This window comes from Camellia sinensis, chromosome 3 (genome assembly GCF_055761805.1).
Source record: "Camellia sinensis isolate YWXY chromosome 3, ASM5576180v1, whole genome shotgun sequence".
Classification (NCBI taxonomy): domain Eukaryota; kingdom Viridiplantae; phylum Streptophyta; class Magnoliopsida; order Ericales; family Theaceae; genus Camellia; species Camellia sinensis.
The window spans coordinates 34,471,383-34,492,604 of NC_138963.1; the positions used below are offsets into that span (position 1 = coordinate 34,471,383).

General features: G+C 40.8%; 1 pseudogene; it reads left to right on the forward strand.

The window, feature by feature from the left end:
- Window positions 1–17,080: 17,080 nt before the first annotated feature.
- On the forward strand, window positions 17,081–19,055 carry LOC114274124 (iridoid oxidase-like; annotated as a pseudogene).
- The last annotated feature ends 2,167 nt before the right edge of the window (window positions 19,056–21,222 follow it).

The window sequence follows — 21,222 nt, forward strand, 5'->3', positions numbered from 1 at the left end:
TCACCCACAGGCATTCAGGCAGTTATATCATATAAGCATATAGCCTCATGGTAAGCATGCTATCATGGCAGTCACTCACACACATGCAAGGATGTTAAAACATAAGTACTTACCGAGTACTCCAAGCCAAAACAGAAGCTATGTTAGAAATTCATGCATGATCCTAACTATACAGAAATGCCTAATGCAACACATGCAAAATGAAACTAAGATAGGCTCGGCTATTCTAAACATGGCATGTGATGATGCTACAGCTAGCACGTATTCAATTTGGAATTGGAAACACAAATGCAGTTAGTACGGTGCGCCGAGCCCGGTGCTTGTAAGACAGATGAATGATGCAAACATGCTATCATACTGTATGCTAATTGAAACATGCCATAATCTAACCATCATAAGCTGGTAAATAAAAGAGAGAAAGACGTGGGGTTGGAAGACATACATCACACTCACGCACACTTATTATAACATTGCCCTTGCTCAGAGGGTCCAAAAGAATAATACAGTCCGAATGAATAATACAGTCTGAATAAATAATACAGTCTAAATAAATACAAAACCCTAATTAATTAACAAATTAATCTAAGAAAGTAGGTAAATTGGCACGCAAATCCATGGACCGCCTCAGCTCTGTTCTAAATGATGAATGATGCATGCTCGAGTTGCCTTTGTCGGGAAATTCCTTGCGATGCCCCGGTTTGCCTCTGTTTGCAATTAATCCCGGGATGTTGTGCGAAGCTCTAGAAGGCTGCTAATTTCTGGTTTGCTACAACAGAGAACAAGAAGGGGGAATGGCAAAGTATTTTCACATATGTATGCATGCCTCGATCCTCGTGCCACCAATCACGTATATCGATGCATGATGGCCGAGGAGTCGAATTGCACGACTCAATGTGAAATGAATGCACATGAAAACACAACAAGACCAAAACTCCATCATGTGTAATCCAGAGTGTCGGCGACAGGGAATTGAGACACGTTCCGTCACTCGGAGTACGAAACGCACCTCGTTTCCCGTGCTTGGGCTAACTCATATCCCAAATATGATGTAAATGAGATGGCATACACAATGTGATTAACATACAACCTAGCATACGCAATGCTATGAAATGGCCTACACAAATGCTCGATGTAACATGGCATACACAATGCTCTAACATGCAACCTAGCATGCGCAATGCTATGAATTGAAATGGCATACACAATGCACAATGGACTTACACCAACATGAGTGGACCTCACATCAGTGGCCATTAGATGAAAATGAGACAACCGAAATGCGTGCACACATGCACGCAAACCGAGGACCGAATGCATAACAAAGGATGCAAGATGGCATTCAAACACGTAAATTTCAACACTGAAACATGATGCTAAATGGTCCCGAAACATGGAAATATGGCACCCGATGCATGGAATAAGCCCCGAAACTCAATACTAGGCACATGCATTGAACCACAAGTATACAAAGAAAGTATTATTTGATCATGGAGTCAAAAGACAGAGCTAAGGCAGTCTCAAAACATGCACATTTCTAGTTTGGAGCATGGCCAAAAGATGCTAACATGATGGACTAAAATAGCATGCAACATTGGCTAGCAAGCATGGTTTACATGGCATGTATATGAAGCAAATGAGAACTTATCAAACCAGCCAAAAACATTGAATAAAACATGCCAAAATATGCCCAAATAATCACTAAAATGCAGCCAATGCATGCAAAAATGAGGGGCTTCTTTGGAGGGCCTTGCAAGGGGTTGTTAAGCACATACAAGATAGACACTTAGCATGGCAAAACCAACTCTTGAAATGGATTATGACAGCCCTAAAACTCACCAAATAGGCCCTAAAATCAGTCTAGGAAGCATGCAAAGAAAGGCTCCTTTGAAAAGCCTTGGATGGGATTGCTCTACACATGAATTATAGGCGTAAAATATGGCCAAAAGGGCCTTGGACAGAGCCAAGGAAGACCCCAAAACTCACAGAATAAGGCCTGAAACAAGACTTCGATGCATGCAAAATAGGGTCCCTTTGGAAGGCCCAAAAGACCCCCAAACAAGACAAGGAGAGAGGGGGTCACCCCCCTCTAATTTTGGCCCTCAAAAATGCATCTAAGCCACTGAAAATACACTATATTTCAGTGGCTAAGAGGCCAAACCATGGCTAATGCAAGTGCTTTAATGCATGGCCTTAATCATGAAGGGATGAAGCATGCATAGAGGGAAGATGACCCCAAACAGAAATGGGACCTTAACAAAACTTGAAGAGGATGTCAAAAAAAGACTTTTTCTAGTTTATAGAAAATCTCGAAAATGCTCATAAGTAAGGCTAAAATAGGATGCAAAAATAGCCCTAAAAGAGAGATAGAGGATAAGGGGAAGTAAATGACCTCAAACAGCAAAGTTCCCTAAAATAAAGTTGAAGAGGGGATCAAAATAAGGCACTTTACAGTTTGGGTCAAAGGCCGGAAATGCTTGAAAATAAGGCTAACCAATCATGCAAAAAAATGTGAATTTAGGGAAAACAGGCACTTACCCTTGAAGAGCCGACCTCCAGCAACTTTTGGACCAAGTTGGTAAACTTTCAACCTCTGCAAATAACTTCCAAGGTTCTGGAATGGATGATGGAGATGTGGTGCTAAGGGTTGTAGTGCAAATGGACCAAGAAAGTTAGGGTTTTAGAGCTTGGAATAGTAGCAATGGAGGTGGGAGGTTATGTGCCTTGGCCAAAAATGTCTAACCCTTTGATATGAAGAGGAGGGCCTCTCTTATAGAGAAGATAGGCTAAAGCTTCTCTTGGAAGCTTCAAAGATCCTCCATACACGTGTATGGAGGATGCACCAAATGGTCTCCAGCTGGCACAGCTGGATTACACTCAGAGAGAGGAAAAGCAATAAGCAGGCTGGCCAGTTCAAGTGGCCGGCCAGCCACTCTCCCTGGTCGGCCGACCAGGGGTCAAAAGGTTCAAGCAAAATTGCTGGTCGGCCTACCCAGAAAGGTGGCCTCCCAGATGAGTAGAACACAGCTCTGTAGAGAAAAATCAGAAAATGTGATCCAAGAGAGAGAAAAGCTGGCTTTTAAGCAAGGGTCAAGATGAATTTCTGGCCGGCCTGCCCATATTGGTGGCGTCCCAGATGAGCACAACACAATGGTGGTATGAAAAGCCAGAAAATGTGGCTCAAAAGTGGGAAAAACTAACTTTCCGTCAGAAAAATTGGCTTTTGGAGAGAGAAAATGAGAAAACTGGCTTTTCAGGGGAAAAGGTGGCCGGCCACCATCCTATCACCTCCCTAATAGTGAAAATAGGGTCTCTACCGAAAATGGACCAAAACGGATGCAAAACGAAGGTTCGGGGGCCAAAACGCGCGGTTTGGGGCCTCGAAAACAGGCTGTTAGGCACCGGAAGTGGCGTATGACCACGAAGGTGGTCTCCAAGGCCACAGTGTCCCTCTGAAGGGAGGAAATAAGGTGTGTGCCAAAAACCAGAGCAATCGGAGGTAGCTAAGAGGTCTCGAACCGTGGCACACTACCGACGGCTCTGAAAACTAGAAACCGGGCTCCAAACGGGAAAAATGGCCTACGACCATGAAACGTAGCCTACGGCCACTGAGAGATGGTCTACGAGACCTCTCCCTCCCTTCAGGAAGAGAAAACGGAGAAAACAGGACTCGGTTCGTAAACCGAGGCAAGGCACAAAAAGAGCCCCGAAGTTCGGAGGCAAGGCTCTCAGCCGAGACTCTGAAACCTCAGAACGAGCACAAAATGCAACATCACCAAGCGCTCAACTGGTGACGTCTGAGTCTTAAAGTCGGTCAAAATGGGGTGTCTACACCTTCATGGATATCACGAATGGCCAAATAAAGTCTCCGGATTTGAAGCCCCATCGGCGCATGACGTCTTTGGGCCGATAAAGCCTCTGGATTCAGAGCGCCCTTCGTGGATGTCACGAATGGCCAAATAAAGTCTCCGGATTCGGAGCCCCATTGGCGCATGACGTCTTTGGGCCGATAAAGCCTCTGGATTCGGAGCGCTCTTCGTGGATCTCATGATGGCCAAATAAAGTCTTCGGATTCGGAGCCCCATCGGCGCAAGACGTCTTTGGGCCGATAAAGCCACCGGATTCGGAGCACCCTTCGTGGATATAACGCAAATAAAGTCTCCGAATTCGGAGCCCCATCGACGCATGACGTCTTTGGGCAAATAAAGCCTCTGGATTCGGAGCGCCTTTCGTGGATATCACGATTGGCCAAAGTCTCCAGATTCGGAGCCCCATCGGCGCATGATGTCTTTGGGCCAATAAAGCCTTCGGATTCAGAGCGCCCTTGGTGGATATCTCGATTGGCCAAATAATCTCCGAATTTAGATCCCCATCGGCACATGACATCTTTAGGCGGATAAAGCCTCCGGATTCGAAGCGCCTTTCGTGGATATCACGATTGGCCAATGTCCCCAGATTCGGAGCCCCATTGGCACATGGCGTCTTTGGGCTGATAAAGCCTCCGGATTTGGAGCGCCCTTCGTAGATATCACGAATGGCCAAATAAAGTCTCTGGATTCGGAGCCCCATCGACGCATGACGCCTTTGGGCCGATAAAGCCACCGGATTCGAAGCGTCCTTCGTGGATATCACGATTGGCCAATCTATAGATTCGGAGCCCCATGGGCGCATGACGTTTTTTGGCCGATAAAGCCTCTGTATTCGAAGCGCTCTTCGTGGATATCACGATTGGCCAAATAGTCTCTGGATTAGGAGCCCCATCGGTGCATGACGTCTTTGGGCCGATAAAGACTCTGAATTCGGAGCGCCTTTCGTGGATATTGTGATTGGCCAAATAGTCTCCAGATTCGGAGCCGCATCGACGGATGACGTCTTTGGGCCGATAAAGCCTCCGGATTCGGAGCGCCGTTTGTGGATATCACGAATTGCCAAATAAAGTCTCCGGATTCGGAGCCCCATGAGCGCATGACGTTTTTGGGCCGATAAAGCCTCCGGATTCGGAGCGCCCTTTGTGGATATCACGAATGGCCAAATAAAGTCTCCAGATTCGGAGCCCCATCGACGCATGACGTCTTTGGGCCGATAAAGCCCCGGATTTGGAGCACCCTTCGTGGATATCACGTTTGGCCAAATAGTCTTCGGATTCGGAACCCCATCGGCGCATGACGTCTTTGGGCCGATAAAGCCTCCAGATTCGGAGTGCCCTTCGTGGATATCACGAATGGCCAAATAAAGTCTCCGGATTCGGAGCCCCATCGGCGCATGACGTCTTTGTGCCGATAAAGTCTCCAAATTCGGAGGGCCCTTCGTGGATATCACGCAAATAAAGTCTCCGGATTTGGAGCCCCATCGACGCATGACGTCTTTGGGCCGATAAAGCCTCCAGATTCGGAGCGCCATTCGTCAATATCACGATTGGCCAAAGTCTCCGGATTCGGAGCCCCATTGGCGCATGACGTCTTTGGGCCGAGAAAACCTCCGAATTTGGAGCGCCTTTCGTGGATATCACGATTGGCCAAATAGTCTCCGGATTCGGAGCCCCATCGGCACATGACGTCTTTGGGCCGATAAAGCCTCCGAATTCGGAGCGCCCTTCGTGGATATCACGATTAGCCAAATAGTCTCTGGATTCGGTGCCCCATTGGTGTATGACGTCTTTGGGCCGATAAAGCCTCCGGATTCAGAGCGCCTTTCATGGATATCACGATTGGCCAAAGTCTTCGGTTTGGGAGCCCTATTGGCGCATGACATCTTTGGGCCGATAAAGCCTCCGTATTTGGAGCACCCTTTGTAGATATCACGAATGGCCAAATAAAGTCTTCGAATTCGGAGCCCCATCGGCACATGACATCTTTGGGCCGATAAAGCCTCCAGATTCAGAGCGCCCTTCGTGGATATCACGATTGGCTAGTCTCCGGATTCGGAGTCCCATCGGCGCATGACGTCTTTTTGACCAATAAAGCCTCCAGATTCGAAGTGCCCTCCGTGGATATCACGATTGGCCAAATAGTCTCCAGATTTGGAGCCCCATCGGCGCATGACGTCTTTGGACCGATAAAGCCTCCGGATTCGGAGCGCCCTTCATGTATATCACATAGTCTCCGGAGTCGGAGCCCCATCGGCGCATGATGTTTTTGGGCCGAAAAAGCCTCCGGATTCAGAGCGCCCTTCGTTGATATCACGAATGGCCATATAAAGTCTCTGGATTCGGAGCCCATCGGCGCATGACGTCTTTAGGCCGATAAAGCCTCCGGATTCGGAGCATCCTTCGTGGATATCACGATTGGCCAGTCTCCGGATTCGAAGCCCCATCGGTGCATGACGTCATTGGGCTGATAAAGCCTCCGGATTCGGAGCGCCCTTCGTGGATATCACGAATGGCCAAATAAAGTCTCCGGATTCGGAGCCCCATCGGCACATGACGTCTTTGGGCCGATAAAGCCTCTGGATTCGGAGCACCCTTCGTGGATATCACGATTGGCCAAATAGTCTCTGGATTCGGAGCCCCATCGGCGCATGACGTCTTTGGGCAGATAAAGCCTCCGGATTCGGGGCGCTCTTCGTGGATCTGATGAATGGCCAAATAAAGTCTTCGGATTAGGAGCCCCATCGGCGCATGACCTCTTTGGGCCGATAAAGCCTCTGGATTCGGAGCGCCCTTTGTGGATATCACGCAAATAAAGTCTCCGGATTCGGAGCCCCATCAGCGCGTGACGTCTTTGGGCCGATAAAGCCTCCGGATTCGGAGTGTCTTTCGTGGATATCACGATTGGCCAAATAGTCTCCGGATTCAGAGCCCTATCGGTATGTCTCTGGGCCGATAAAGCCTCTTGATTCGGAGCACCCTTCATGGGTATCACGATCAGCCAAGCTCTGGATTCGGCGCCTCATCGGCGCATGATGCCTTTGGGCCGAAAAAGCCTCCGGATTCGGAGCCTCATTGGCGCATCATGCCTTTGGGCCGACAAAGCTTCCGGATTTAGGGCCAGGGCCGTGTGGAACACATGCTGAATAAATATTTATTAAAGAACGCTGTTATGACGAGCTGACAAAAACCGTTTGCACATCAGGGCATATGTACATTTGAAATGAACTCCAGATGGTCAATGTCTATCCAATCATCTAAAACACATTTATTGAAACATTTATACAATAAAGCACAAAACATACAAACATATGTGTGCCGAACAAAAATTATAAAGAAACACAAACATTGAAAACAAAACATTTTATTCAGTCAACCAATGATTACATAGTTTTTAACGCAATTTGTGTTTTCAGCATCACAATCAGTGTTTTTATCCGGCGTCTCCCTCATCGTCACTCTTTTCGACTTTAAAAGTGGAAAAGGAAAAATGATCACGCTGGTACAGTGGCAACACCGAATCAACACCCTTTGCTCGGAGAGTCTCCGCGGCCTGAAGTGCCTCGATCTAACCATGTCTAAATCCCCGGTTCTCGCATCGACAAACCTCCTCCATAAGTTTCTCTTTGGTTTTGTCGATCCTAACCTTCCGGCCCGCATGGAAGCCTTGTTCATAACCCATGGTCCTCGCATTCACTACGGTGAACATGCTTGCCGTATCTCCGTTGGCGATGGCGTGACTCAACAGCCGTTGAGTCACCATCTCCTCCACGATCGGGTTAGATTGACCCACCGCACGCGGCTCTAAGGTTTGAGCTTTCCTGAGCTCCTTAAGCTCACGCTCGGCCTTCTCCGCGCGAGCCTCCAAACTGCGAATTCTTTCGTCATTCTTCTCTATTTCTCGTCGCGCGGCGCGCAAGCGCATGCCGACTTCATAAGCGGTGTATAGCCCCTTCACCGCCCCATGGACACCTTCTCGAAATACTTCAAAATCTTGTCGTCCAACCATCGATTGCTGGACTTTCGGTGGAAAGATCTGTCGAGCAAACTCGACCGCCACGCCCGGATCCTTAACGATGGAATCCGCCTCCGTCATCGGTTTATTTCCCACGAAAATCGCAAAACTCAATAGTCGTGACGCCGCATCTAGCTCGTTCCTCGGTCTCGGTCGCGGTCGCGGGGAGCTTCCCCGTTGCTGTTTTTCTTTTCGGGGAGATCTGCTTCAACGATTAGAGGGCTGGCGTTTTTTCCGTTCCTTGGACATCTTTCCTCCCATGCGTGTAAGCTTGCCGCTGCGATTCATTGCAGTGTCTAGCTCTGCTAATGTTCGTTCTTCTCCTCTGCTGTTGAAGAACAGTCTGTTTGACATTCGCACTTACCCCAAGCTAGTTTAAATCGAGTATGAATAAGAACAAATGGAATCACTAGTGCGAGCTCACCCCATTTATTCTTAGTGTATGCAGCGCCCCCAAGGCGACATCTTTAATGCCAAACGCCAAAAGCCGGATGCGAATCAGATCATTCCATGAACTAGTCCTAATCAGCTTATGAAGCTCATGCACTGGCTGGGGCAAGGGCATATTTATTAATCTGATCGGCCAAGTATCTAAACCCAATGCCGTTCGATTTATGCCTTAGCCATTCCATGAACTAGTCCTAATCGGCTTACGAAACTCATGCACTGGCTGGGGCAAGGGCAGATTTATTAATCTGATCTGCCAAGTATCTAAACCCAATGCCAATCGATTTATACCTCAGCCATTCCATGAACTAGCCCTAATTGGCTTATGAAGCTCATTCATTGGCTGGGGTAAAGACAGATTTATTAATCTGATCGGTCAAGTATCTAAACCCAATGCTGATCGATTTATGCCTCAGCCATTCCATGAACCAGTCCTAATCAGCTTACGAAGCTCATGCACTGGCTGGGGCAAAGGCAGATTTATTAATCTGATTGGCCAAGTATCTAAACTCAATGCCGATCGATTTATACCTCAACCATTCCATGAACTAGTCCTAATTGGCTTATGAAGCTCATGCACTGGCTGGGACAAAGACAGATTTATTAATCTGATCGGCCAAGTATCTAAACCCTATGCCGATCGATTTATGCCTCAGCCACTCCATGAACTAGTCCTAATCGGCTTTATGAAGCTCATGCAATCTGATCGGCCAAGTATCTAAACCCAATGCCAATCGTTTTATGCCTCAGCCATTCCATGAACTAGTCCTAATCGGTTTATGAAGCTCATGCACTGGCTGGAGCAAGGGCAGATTTATTAATCTGATCGACCAAGTATCTAAACCCAATGCTGATCGATTTATGCCTCAGCCACTCCATGAACTAGTCCTAATCGGCTTTATGAAGCTCATGCAATCTGATCGTCCAAGTATCTAAACCCAATGCCGATTGTTTTATGCCTCATCCACTCCATGAACTAGTCCTAATCGGCTTATAAAGCTCATGCACTAGCTGGGGCAAGGGCAAATTTATAAATCTGATCGGCTAAGTATTTAAACCCAATGCCGATCGATACTTGGTATTAAAAACAAAATATAGCCATTTGACAATTGAAAACAATATCATTCATCAATGACAAAATTTAGCACAGATAATATCAAGGCAAAAAAGGAAATTTTCATTAGGAAATTGGGCACAAATTGTAGCCATTTTACATATGAAAATCACCAAATAAAAAGTTGTAAAAATACATTTGAAAACTCCTAAAACAAAAATAGGTGTCGCCCAAATTAATCCTTGGAGTCAGACTCCAACGGCTCAACATCCACTTGCTCGTATGGAATCGGCATAGCCAATGTCACATAAGCAGTAACAAGGGCTTTGAGCTAGCCGTGTTTGAATCTCCAATTTTCAAATTTGGGGAGTTCGTCCACATATTCGGCGAAAGCAGCACTTTTTCCGGCCTCGAATGCCTTAGAAGCCTCCAAGTCAGCTACTTTCTTCGCCTTCTTTACTTCCTCCAACTCAGCCTCCAGTTTGGAAACCACCTCCTGGGCCAATTTGAGCGCGTCTTTGCTCGTGTCTGCCCTTCTCTCGGCGGCCAATCTCAGTTTATTCGTGTTTCGTGCCCTCTCCATCTCAGTCTCGGCCCGCGCGCCTTCCATCTTCACCTTTAAAGCTTCAAACTCGGCCCTGCTCCTTTGGCCCTCAACTTCCATTTGAAGACGGCCAAGCTGTTCGACGGCGTCATGATGGCGATGGTCCATCTCGGCTATCCTTCCGACGGTCTGCAAAACAGAAAGTTAAGACCAAAATAGTGTTTGCATAAAGTGAAAAGACAAAGTCAAGATATATAACAAAAGTGCCGATTGCGCGGCCAATGCTATTGCAACCAGATCCGGCTTCTTTCAGAAAGCCGCCTTGTCAGCCGGCAGTGAAACGAACGTAGCCATGCTGAGAGCGACCACTGGATCTTTAATTATCGAAGCATCAGAGGGGATCGGCGTGTTTTTTTTATCTTCGGTTGAATGACAAAATGCTCAATCACATCTGATTCCTCTACACGAGGTCGTTTGTCGGCGCGGTTTTCTTCTGAGCCGGCCTCAACCTCGGCAGGGCGCTTCTCTACTCTTTGTTCAGCCTTTAGATCGGCCTGCACAACCAACTCGGCCTCAGCACTTCAGTTTTCTGCCGTTCCGTCCTCAATAACAAGCAAGGAGGTCTAAGACTTGCCAATAGGCAAGGAGGGTTGAGATTCGACGACAGGAGGCACTCCAGCTCGAATGGCCTCTATTCTTCGCCGCCCGGCCATCCTTTCTGCGTTCGCCTTCTTAGCAAGTTATGTGAGGCTTAACCCAGCCATATCTTCGGGGTACGCGCCGGGAAGATCCTCTAGACCGTGAAAAATGTCGTCAAGTGGAAGGTCCTCTCGGCCCGAAGTGGACGGAGGGTCGGCTGAGTTGAGGTCGGCTTCCTCAAAGGCTAACTTCAGAGCCTCGTCGACTTCAGTTTCGGACTGATCTGACTCGGCAACCTCAGCTACTTCCGGTCGTTCTGAATCGGACCCCCCGAAACTGAATTGCCTCAAATTTTTAAAATCAATCAAGATAAGGGCAGTAAGAAACTCCTCATCCTTCAGAATTGGGACGTTTTCTGCCGCCAAGAAGGTCGTATAATTCGGCTCGTAGAGGAGAAGAACGTGGGCCGCCCTCCCCTGTTTTTGAAGACTCGGCCGACCGAAATATCTGAGCGCAACCTTGATTTCTAAAAGAACGGTGTCGTCGTTTGAAGTCAGGACTTTCTTCAATTCGTTTCCTGCACAAGCAAAACCATGAGGTCTCGAAGATGAAGCTTTAAAAACATGACAAAAAACAAATCAAAGAAGCCACACGGCCACCTGGTTCGCCCTTGCGTCTAGGAATAGGATTGAGGCGATCCTCGCCTTCGTCGAATTCCCAATTACCCTGGACAACGACCATAATATCATTGACTCGCTTCCCAGAGCTGGAAAGCATAGTCACTAGTTGATGGTCGGTGTCCTTGGCCCTAAGAAAATAACATCCATGTCGACCAGAAGACTTGGCCAAGGCATAACAATGCCGAATAACAGGAATGCTGAGGTTAATCCTAAGGCATCGATTTAGTGCGATAATCCCCATTACGATTCTAAAAAAGTTGACATTGGGTTGGGAAGGGATTAAACCCCAATGGCAGAGCACAGCCCTAAGGAACGGGTGAAGGGGAAAACAGAGTCCACCCTCTGCGATTGATAGGAGACGGAAGACAATCGTGGTTTCATCAGCCCTCTCCATATTGAGGGTGTCGTCTGTCACTCAGGAATGGAGAAATGGCGTCGGAAGCCAAAAATTCGATCCGAGGAAAGAAGATCTTTTAAATGTTTTTCCATTTCTTTCAATCTATAGGAATGTGCTAAGCCAAAAAAAAAAGCAAGAAAAAAAGATTCAGGGCATAGAAGGAGAGAACTTACAAGAGACGAAGAGAATAGTGAAGAAAATGAAGTTGCAAGACGAGCGTCTAAAAGCGTGTATGTATTTGAAAAGACGTCCAAATTTTAAATCACAATAAATAGAAGTGTACGAAGGGGCGGGAAATTGAAATGATAACTGAGAAGCGTGTGCTCAGACATTTGCGTTGGAATAAGGTCAGCCGCCGAATTTCAGCTTTGACTTTTCGAGTTCGAAACCAAACACTCCAGCCAACTGTCGTTAGTGGAATGCTTGGGGGGGAATTATGAGGGTCGAATATTGGGAATCGTAGAGATGCCGAATAATTGAACTCAGGGTCGAAATATATAGCACTCGACGCCATCTCATACGCTCGAATCCTATCCTATTCGGCCAAATAGCCGGTCAAGTAAGGGCCGAGTGAAAAGCAGTTTGTTATAATTGAAGCCAAATAGCGAATTGAAAGTGGACCTGATCCCGAGGCCCAAGAACGAAAAGATATAAATAGAAGAACATTAGCCAAGAAGAGGTACGTGAGAACCATTACACTTAACTTAAAATACAAGTAATTCAGAGAGTAGAGACTGACTTGCCCGTCAGAGTGCTAATTTCGACACCCCCGACCGGAGTGTTAATTCTTTTTCAGGTGGCTAGCAGAGGATTGCGAGCGTCCCCCAGGATCTGAAGAGTATTTCCAAACCACTTCTCCACAAAGGTCTACTCAAGGTCCGGCCTACTTGAGGTCCAGTGTTCTTTTTAGTGAAAAATAATAATTTTTTGATAGAAAAAATTAAAAAAACCAAAAAAAAAATGATCAGGTCCGTCCAAATCCGAGGCCTGGTCCACTAGCCCGATCCACTATCCCACACAAGGCCCAAATACCCTTGAGTCTCAACTTAATTTTTTGGCCCGTGAGCCGGCTCGACCTGAATTTTGGCGGGAGCCTGCGAGGCCCGATATGAATTAGGCCTAGGTGGGCTGAGTTAGGTCGGACTGAGCCAAATTTACACCCTTAATTATGTCCAACTCAACAATGGACTATCATAATAATTGATAGTTTTACAAATATTCAATGTTGGAAGCTCTTGTTTGCAAATATAATATTTGTGGTAGGATGAGCAATTATTGGTAGTAAATATCTGCTTGCATCATTATTACTCAATATAATAAAGTTTAATTTTTTTTAAAAAAAATAAAAATAAATTCTTAATGAGATAAGCTCTTTTATTAATTTATAATACTTATTAGGAGTTTATATTTTAATTTTGTAATCCTTTCTCGGAATAAACAAATTGAAATTAAATATTTTAAAAACTTAATACATTCAATCGACAGTTAATGAATCAAATAGATTTTGATTCATATATTTTAAGAACTTATTATATTCAATTGATAATTTAATAACTAAATAAATAATTTAATGATAATTCAAGAGTTGAAAGTAAAATTAATCCATTTAGTTTAGTTTTTGAAATAAGTTTTGAGTTTTGAATTATATTTTGAAAGATAAGTTGTTGAAAAGAGTTTTAAGAGTTAAAAATTTATTTAGTTATGGATTTTGAAAATAGTTTTGGATTATTTGTAATTGAATAGATGAGTGTGAAAGAAAATTTGATTGATTAATATGTAAAATGTGAGAGAATGAGAGATGAGAGAGAAAAAGTAATGGATCGATGGGTGATTATTCAGTATTCTTGGAGTATGAATACGTGGTACTCTATAAAGTTTTGATTTGTAGAAAGGGGTACTCACGATTTATGTTGGGAATGAGGGAACAACATGTGGCTAAGTAATTGGTGATTGACTTGGAGTATGGCCACGTGGTATTTCGGAATTATTGAATTTTGAATTGTATTTTAAAAATTAGTTAACTAAACAAACTTTTTAACTTTTTCATCTAAATCGTGGGTGATTATTCTGTATTCTCGGAATATGAACACGTGGTGCTCCATAAGATTTTGATTGATAGAGAGGGGTAGGGACCCATGATTTATGTTGGGGATGGGGAAACAATATGAGACTAAGTAATTGGTAATTGACTTGGGTACGGCTACGTGGTATTCCGAGATTATTGAATTTCGAATTATATTTTAAAAATTAGTTAACTAAATAAACTTTTCAATTTTTTCATCCAAATCGTGGGTGATTATTTAGTATTCCCGAAATATGGAGACGTGGTGCTCCATAAGATTTTGATTGGTAAAGAGGGGTAGGGACTCACGATTTATGTTAGAGATGGAGAAATAATATTGGACTAAGTAATTGGTGATTGACTTAAAATACGGCCACATAGTGTTCCTAGATTATTGAATCTTGAATTATATTTTAAAAATTAGTTAACTAAACAAACTTTTCAAATTTTTTCATCCAAATCATACCTTAAAAATAAAACCAAACACTACTTGGTAGCCCATCGGACTCTTTATTTAATTTGATATTTCACCACAAAATATCAACCCAACATTATTCACATGCATTGAATTTAAACACAAAAAATATATTAATAAATTCATCTTGCCTATTATATGAATTATGTTTAGGTGATACTTAAAATAAATTTAAATTACATAATTTACTTTTTGTATATATATATTTTTATATTTTAATTCTATAGATATAACATTGTTGTTTCTATCTAATATAATGGTGTTTGGAAAGTAAGTTGAGGGGGGCCTATTTTGGCCTTACAACTGAAATAGCAGAAAAGCATGTATAAACAAAATAAAAGACTATCGCCTTGTTTGGTTTGTGTTTCTCAAAAAATTTTAGAAAAAATTCTCTACAAATAAGTTTTTAAAAGTAGTCAAACCAAATAAATTTTTTCAAATTTTTTTTCTAAAACTTGTTTGGTTTACAAGTTTTCTAAACAAATCTTTGTCTCATACACATCAAATCAATTATTTTTTTCAAAACTCTCTTTCAAAATAATTTTTCAAAATATCTTTTAAAAAAAAACTAAACCAGACAAATTTTCATACTTTTTATCTCAAAACATGTTTCTCAAATACAAACCAAACATGTTTCCCTGACAGCATTGTAGCTCAGATCGCCAAATGTTCAAATTGCCCCTTGTGAACATTGAGATACACACCAATAGATGGAATCCAAATACATTTCCCAAGTTAGAGGGCAACGCCACGTCATTCAACGAGGACATAATCTTCTTAGGGTCATTTTTGTCATTTCATTGTTTAACTTCATTTTAAACCCATTTTTCAATACAACAATCTAACTCATCTTCCTAAACACAAAAATTAAAAATAACCTACTAAAATAACCAAATAATTAAAAAGCCAAAAAAAAATAACCAATTCCCAAATGAAACCTAAGCTGTAACCATAAGTTACACCAAATAAATTGATACAAATTCTTAAATTAAAATAAGTTATAAGCAACTTATTTAATCTGCACCAAACACCACCTTATTTTTTAAATTATGACATACATAGTATTGTTTTGTAAACAATGTGAATAAGGTAGTAGTGTTTTTTAAATGAGCGCTGCTTCGGATCCCGTACGGAACGACCCCCAGCACCCCCCACCTCCACGTGGGGGGCTGCCAATGAAAAAAAAAAAGTTTTTGACCAATCAAAAGAGATCCCAACACCCCCAATGGGGGTTTTATGTGTGTTCCTTTTTAAATTTGAATCACATAAAAATTGTTATGATATGAAATATATATATATATATATATAATCACCAAATGTTATATGTTTAAATTTTTTATAAAATACGTATAATCATATATCATTTTTTTGAACATTCTCGAACCATCTGAATGATTAAAATAAAAAAAAATAAAAATATTTTCATTAACATTCATTTGGGAACAATTAAAACTCATTTTTAATAAGAGATAATAAAATCATAATTTACAAATGTTTACAATCAATCAAGCCCGTTAAATAATTAAACAATTTTTTTTTGGGGTCAATTTTCAGTTGTTTTACTTTTGAGTAATACTATATAAATAAAATTTTTACACAAAAATTTCGTTCACATCTTTCTCTATTTTTAAAATTTTTCAGTATTCATTTGGGACCCATTAAAACTCATTTTTCATGTTGAGACAACGAAGGGATAATCTACAAATTATTGCCATCAATCAATCCAAACTATGAGAATTAAGATAATACTAGAGATATTAAATTTTCTATTAAATAAATTATCAAATGTCTTATATAGATATGAGATTCGTAAATTTATAGATCACATACCTATATAAGATATTTGATTATTTATTTGATAAAAAATTTAAGACTTGTATTTTCCTCAGAATTAACAATTGCCAAGTCAAAAGATTTCCAGTCACATTCATTTGGGATTGATTAAAGCTCATTTATCGTGTTGAGACAGCAAAACCATAATTTTCAAAGGGCTGCCACAGTCAATCCAGGAAAAATGCTACAGACCATGAGATATTATCAAATCTTTTGCCCACAACTGACTAGCCGCCTGTGAGAGTGCATGAAGTTTGTCATGAATTTATGTTGATATTCTCAATATTTATCAAGCATATTATTTATAAAGAATATTAATTAGAAATCCGTAAATCTATGATTAGGTCTTAATTATTTTTTAAGAAATTATCAAAATCATGCTAATTATTTTTTTATAAAGAAAAAAAAATGTGATGTTTTTATAGGGTTACAAACGTTCAATTAATCTGATTGCTTTCATGAATAATTTAATCGATAAATCTTATAATATGAAAGGCTCAAATCAACGAAATAAGTTTAGGACAAACCCCCCACTGTGCCGCACAACAAGTTGCTACCCGTCTTCTAATTTTTGACCTTCTATTTTTTAGTATCCTTAATTTAGTAAGAATTTTAGTGTATGTAGCATGCTATATACAAGGGTATTAATTAGTGCTATCACTAATGATGTGGTAGTAGGCCTCACCAGGAATGATTTGATGTTTTGGCCTTGGTATTGTATTTTTTTTCTTTTTTTATTGAGTGTCATGTCATTAGTGGTCTTTTTAGAGTTCCAAAATTAGTAGTCTCTATCATTGTTGTAATTATATTCATTCATTGAGAGTTAAAATACCTATTATTATGGTTCATAATTACAAAAATGAAGGATTTTTTTTTTTTGAATAAAAATTTTTGTTTAGCATTTTCATTTACTTTTTAATTAAACAAGTAAAATATTGAAGGCAATACATTATATGTGTGTGTGTGTGTGTGTGTGTGTGTGTGTGTGTGTGTGTGTGTTAGGTAATATATCAGCATACAAGATTAAGGTGAACTAAAGAGAGCTTCAGATAAGAAAACAAAAACAAAAAAAATGGAGACTTGGAGCAAACTTACCTGGTTGATAGTCTTTCTATCACCTTCTCTTCTTCTCCTTTTCAATTGGAGAAAGTCCAAAAATGGCTCTTCTCCCCAACCACCACCAGGGCCACCAGGATGGCCAATTATTGGCGACATATTTGATCTTGGAACAGTGCCACATCAAACCTTATACACTCTCAGAGCCAAGTATGGTCCTGTTATTTGGCTGCAGCTTGGTTCAATGAACACAATGGTCACACAATCAGCCAAGTCTGCAGCTGAACTGTTCAAGAAACATGACCTTCATTTCTGCGACACGCAAGGTCTGCTATGCCCTGACAGCCTTAAACTACAACCAGGGAGCCTTGTCTGTCAACACTTACGGTTCATACTGGCGGGTGTTGCGGCGCCTTTACTCGAAGGAGATCCTGCTCAATAGACGGATCGAAGAGACTGTCGTTCTGAGGCGAAAGTGTGTGGACAACATGATCGAATGGATTGAGGAGGATGTGGAGCGCCAGGGGAGGATAAGGTGGGGTGAAAACTAGCCACTTTCTCTTTCTCATGTCTTTTAACTTTGTTGCGAACCTCATGCTGTCGAGGGATCTGTTGGAGTAGCAGTCCGAAGAAGGGCGTGAGTTCTTTGATGCCATGAACAAAGTCATGGAGTGGGCCGGGAAGCCTAATATCGCGGACTTTTTTCCAATCTTGAAAGAGAAAAGTTAGGGATCATGAAAAAAATTTTATGAAAATGATCATGAAAAAGTTATGATCCTTGGATTACCTTGATTAGTCTGTGGTGCTTTATTTTAAGTGTAATTCAAGAGTCACAAATCTTTCATGATTATTTTCATGAAAAGTTTTTCATGATACCTAGCATTGCTGATCTTGAAATGGTTGGATCCATTAGGAATTAACAGGGGTATGGTGCATGACATGGGACGAACCATGAAGATTGTAGAGAGGTTTGTGAAGGAGAGGAATCGGGAGAGGGAATTGGGTAAAGAGAAGGATGAACATGACTTCCTAGATGTGCTTTTGGACTACAAATGCGATGGAACAGAAGAGACTGAGACGATCTCAGAGACAAACGTTGTCATCGCCATAATGGTACAATAAAGTTGTTCCTCTTATCTAATAGCTTAAACTTTTAGATGACTTGGTGGTCAAAAATCTAATAATAATTATGCACAACCTTTGTGTGTGTTGGCCAATAAATTTTGAGAATTTAGTTGTTAATCAATGTTAAATGATGCAGGAAATGTTTTTTGGCGGATCAGAAACTACAAGCAGCATCATCGAATGGGCTATGACAGAGCTACTACCTCGATGAGAAAGGTCAAAGAAGAACTTGATCGAGTCTTAGGACTAACTAGGAAGGTTGAAGAAAATGACTTTGATGAACTTCCATACTTGCAGGCCATAGTTAAGGAAGCGCTCCGATTATATCCTGCATTTCCTTTACTGATTCCGCGGAATACAATGGAAGATACCAAATATATGGGGTATCTAATACCCAAAGATACGCAAGTGCTCATCAATGCAGGGCAATTGGAAGGGATCCAGATTCTTGGGATGACCCCTTGTCTTTCAAGTTCGAAAGATTCCTAGGCTCAAATATTGGATACAAGGGACAACATTTTGAGTTGATTGCATTTGGATCAGGAAGACGAACGTGTGTAGGGTATGACTTGGCCCACCGAGTAGTTCAGTTAGGGCTGGCCACCCTGCTGCACTCTTTCAATTGGGAGCTTGATTGCAATATTAGTCCAGAGACAATAGACATAAGGGAGAGGGTGGGGGCAAGTTTGCGGAAGCTGGTGCCCTTAGAAGTAATTCCCACAAAGCGAACTGTTCAAGGACGAAAAGATCGTAAAATTTGCTTATATTCAACAATAAATGGAGAAGACGATATATTCTTAACTCTTTATTACTATTCATTGTAACCAAACAATGGTAGACATGTATGAAATGATCATCAATATGAAGAAGATGATGTACTCTAAACTCCTTATTACTTGTCTTTGTAACCAAATAATGGTAGAACTGCATGTAAATTATCATAAAATTTGTTTGTTTGTTTTTTTTTTTTTTTTTTTTTTTTTTTTTGAACTAATCATAGAATTTGTTTAGCTTGAAATTATGTACATTACCTGCTTGAATAAGAGTCACAAAGGTAAACTTGTTTCCATCCGCAACAATTTCTCCTCTTATATAGAATTTCATGACATTTAAAATTATAATTATATAGAATTGGGTGGTGTTTTGAGAAGTTGGTAAAAAGTTGACTTTTTAACTTTTTGACTTTTCTGATAACTTTTTTGACAAAAAGCTGGATTCTTTTGAATAAAAAAGCTGATTTTTTTGGGAGCTTCTATTTTCACACACTAAATATTCTCTGTACACATTATTCCTCAAAGCACACTCTTAATGAATTTGAGATCTAATGTTTTACTCAATAAATAACTTATTATACCAAAAATGTCCTCATCTCCTTCCTTAATTCAAACCCTAATCCTAACACATATCTTTTATAGTTCTATTGGAAAGTAAAAAATTAAAAATTTTAATCATGAAGTTGACCCATTTAAATCTGATGCAAATTGATAGGTAGTTGTTTGTATGTATATCTCTGTGTTTGGTGGGCACCTGGTAAGAAATTCATGAGTCACATTAATTGACAAGAGAGTAGAAATTGACTTTGGTTACATTTGAAAGAAGTTAAAGATATTGGAACATTAGTTGACAAGAATTTGCTTCAGGAAAGCCATTTTAAATACACCCAAATGTAATTCCCAATTGTTCACATGCATTCATGATTTTGAAATTCATTCGATCTATAACAGCAGTGGCTTTTTAACTATCCTTGCCAACAAGCAAAGTTGGTATTTTTGACTCTTTAACAATCATGAATCATTCATAGGAAACTTCTTCATGTCGGGTGAAAGATGATTCAACTCTGCTGATAAATAATACATTTATGGTCATTTCACAGAAACATTCTACTATTTACATCATAAGATTTGTGTTCAATTAAAGAAATTGACTGCTAATTACTTTTTTTTTTTTGCAGCAATGCCATCAATAAAAATTGGTAACGGGATGATGGTGGTTGCAGAGTAAATGGGCAATAGGGATGGTGGCGGCAATGGTTGTGGCGGTGGCGGTGGGGAGGTTCATCGGAGGTGAGAGCATGATTAGGCTGATCAAAGGACTTAGGATTTTGGTTGGAAAGATGAAGATATTTTGGTAATTTTATTTTAGGATAAAAATGTAATATAAAAAAGATTCATTAAGTGTGTGGATTGAGGAAATTTGGTGTGTAGAAATAGAATTTTCCAATATTTTTGGCTAAAAACGTTAAAAAACTAAAAAGTTGACTTTTTTAACCTCTCCCCAAAATGCCCCTGGATTTGCCATTTGGCTCAAAGTACAAAAGTTGTGTTTGGTTATATATTCAATTAACATTGGAAATACATATTATTACGAACTTATTTATTTATTTATAATTATACAAATTTTCATAAACTTATTTAGAAAATTGAATTTTATAATAGTTTAGAGTTATAGTTGTCCTTTTCAAATGGATTTGGATCAATGAGATTGAAGTTTTGCCATTTCTAAATGGGTTTCTAATACTTTTTTTTTCTTTTTTTTTCTTTTCATTATTTTATTTAAGCATTTAATATTATTTTAATAAAAAATAACAATAATAAATGAGAAAAATGCTACATGCAATTTAAATTGTGAATCTTAATTTTTTTTTCTCTGAAAAGTCATAATTTGGAAAGTACTTTGAAGAAAGTATGATTTATAGTCATATTTTGCTATACATATATACTCTAAATGGGATAACGTTTCCTCTATAACTCATCTCTTTATATTTCTCCATATTCCTTTATGGATTTTAATTCAGACCCGCATCGATTATCTGAATCGTTTATTTCGTAAATCTCACAATGAAAGTCATTCATGTAAAAAATTAACTTTATCGAACAACTATAAATATAAAAACAAATCCCATTTTGTTTATAATTTTCTGATAAAATTGATTTTTTGCGTGAATGACTTTTATTGTGAGGTTTACGAGATAGTCTCTTCGGATTATCGATGCGGGTCTGGATTAAAACCCACAAGAAAAGTATGAAGAGGTAT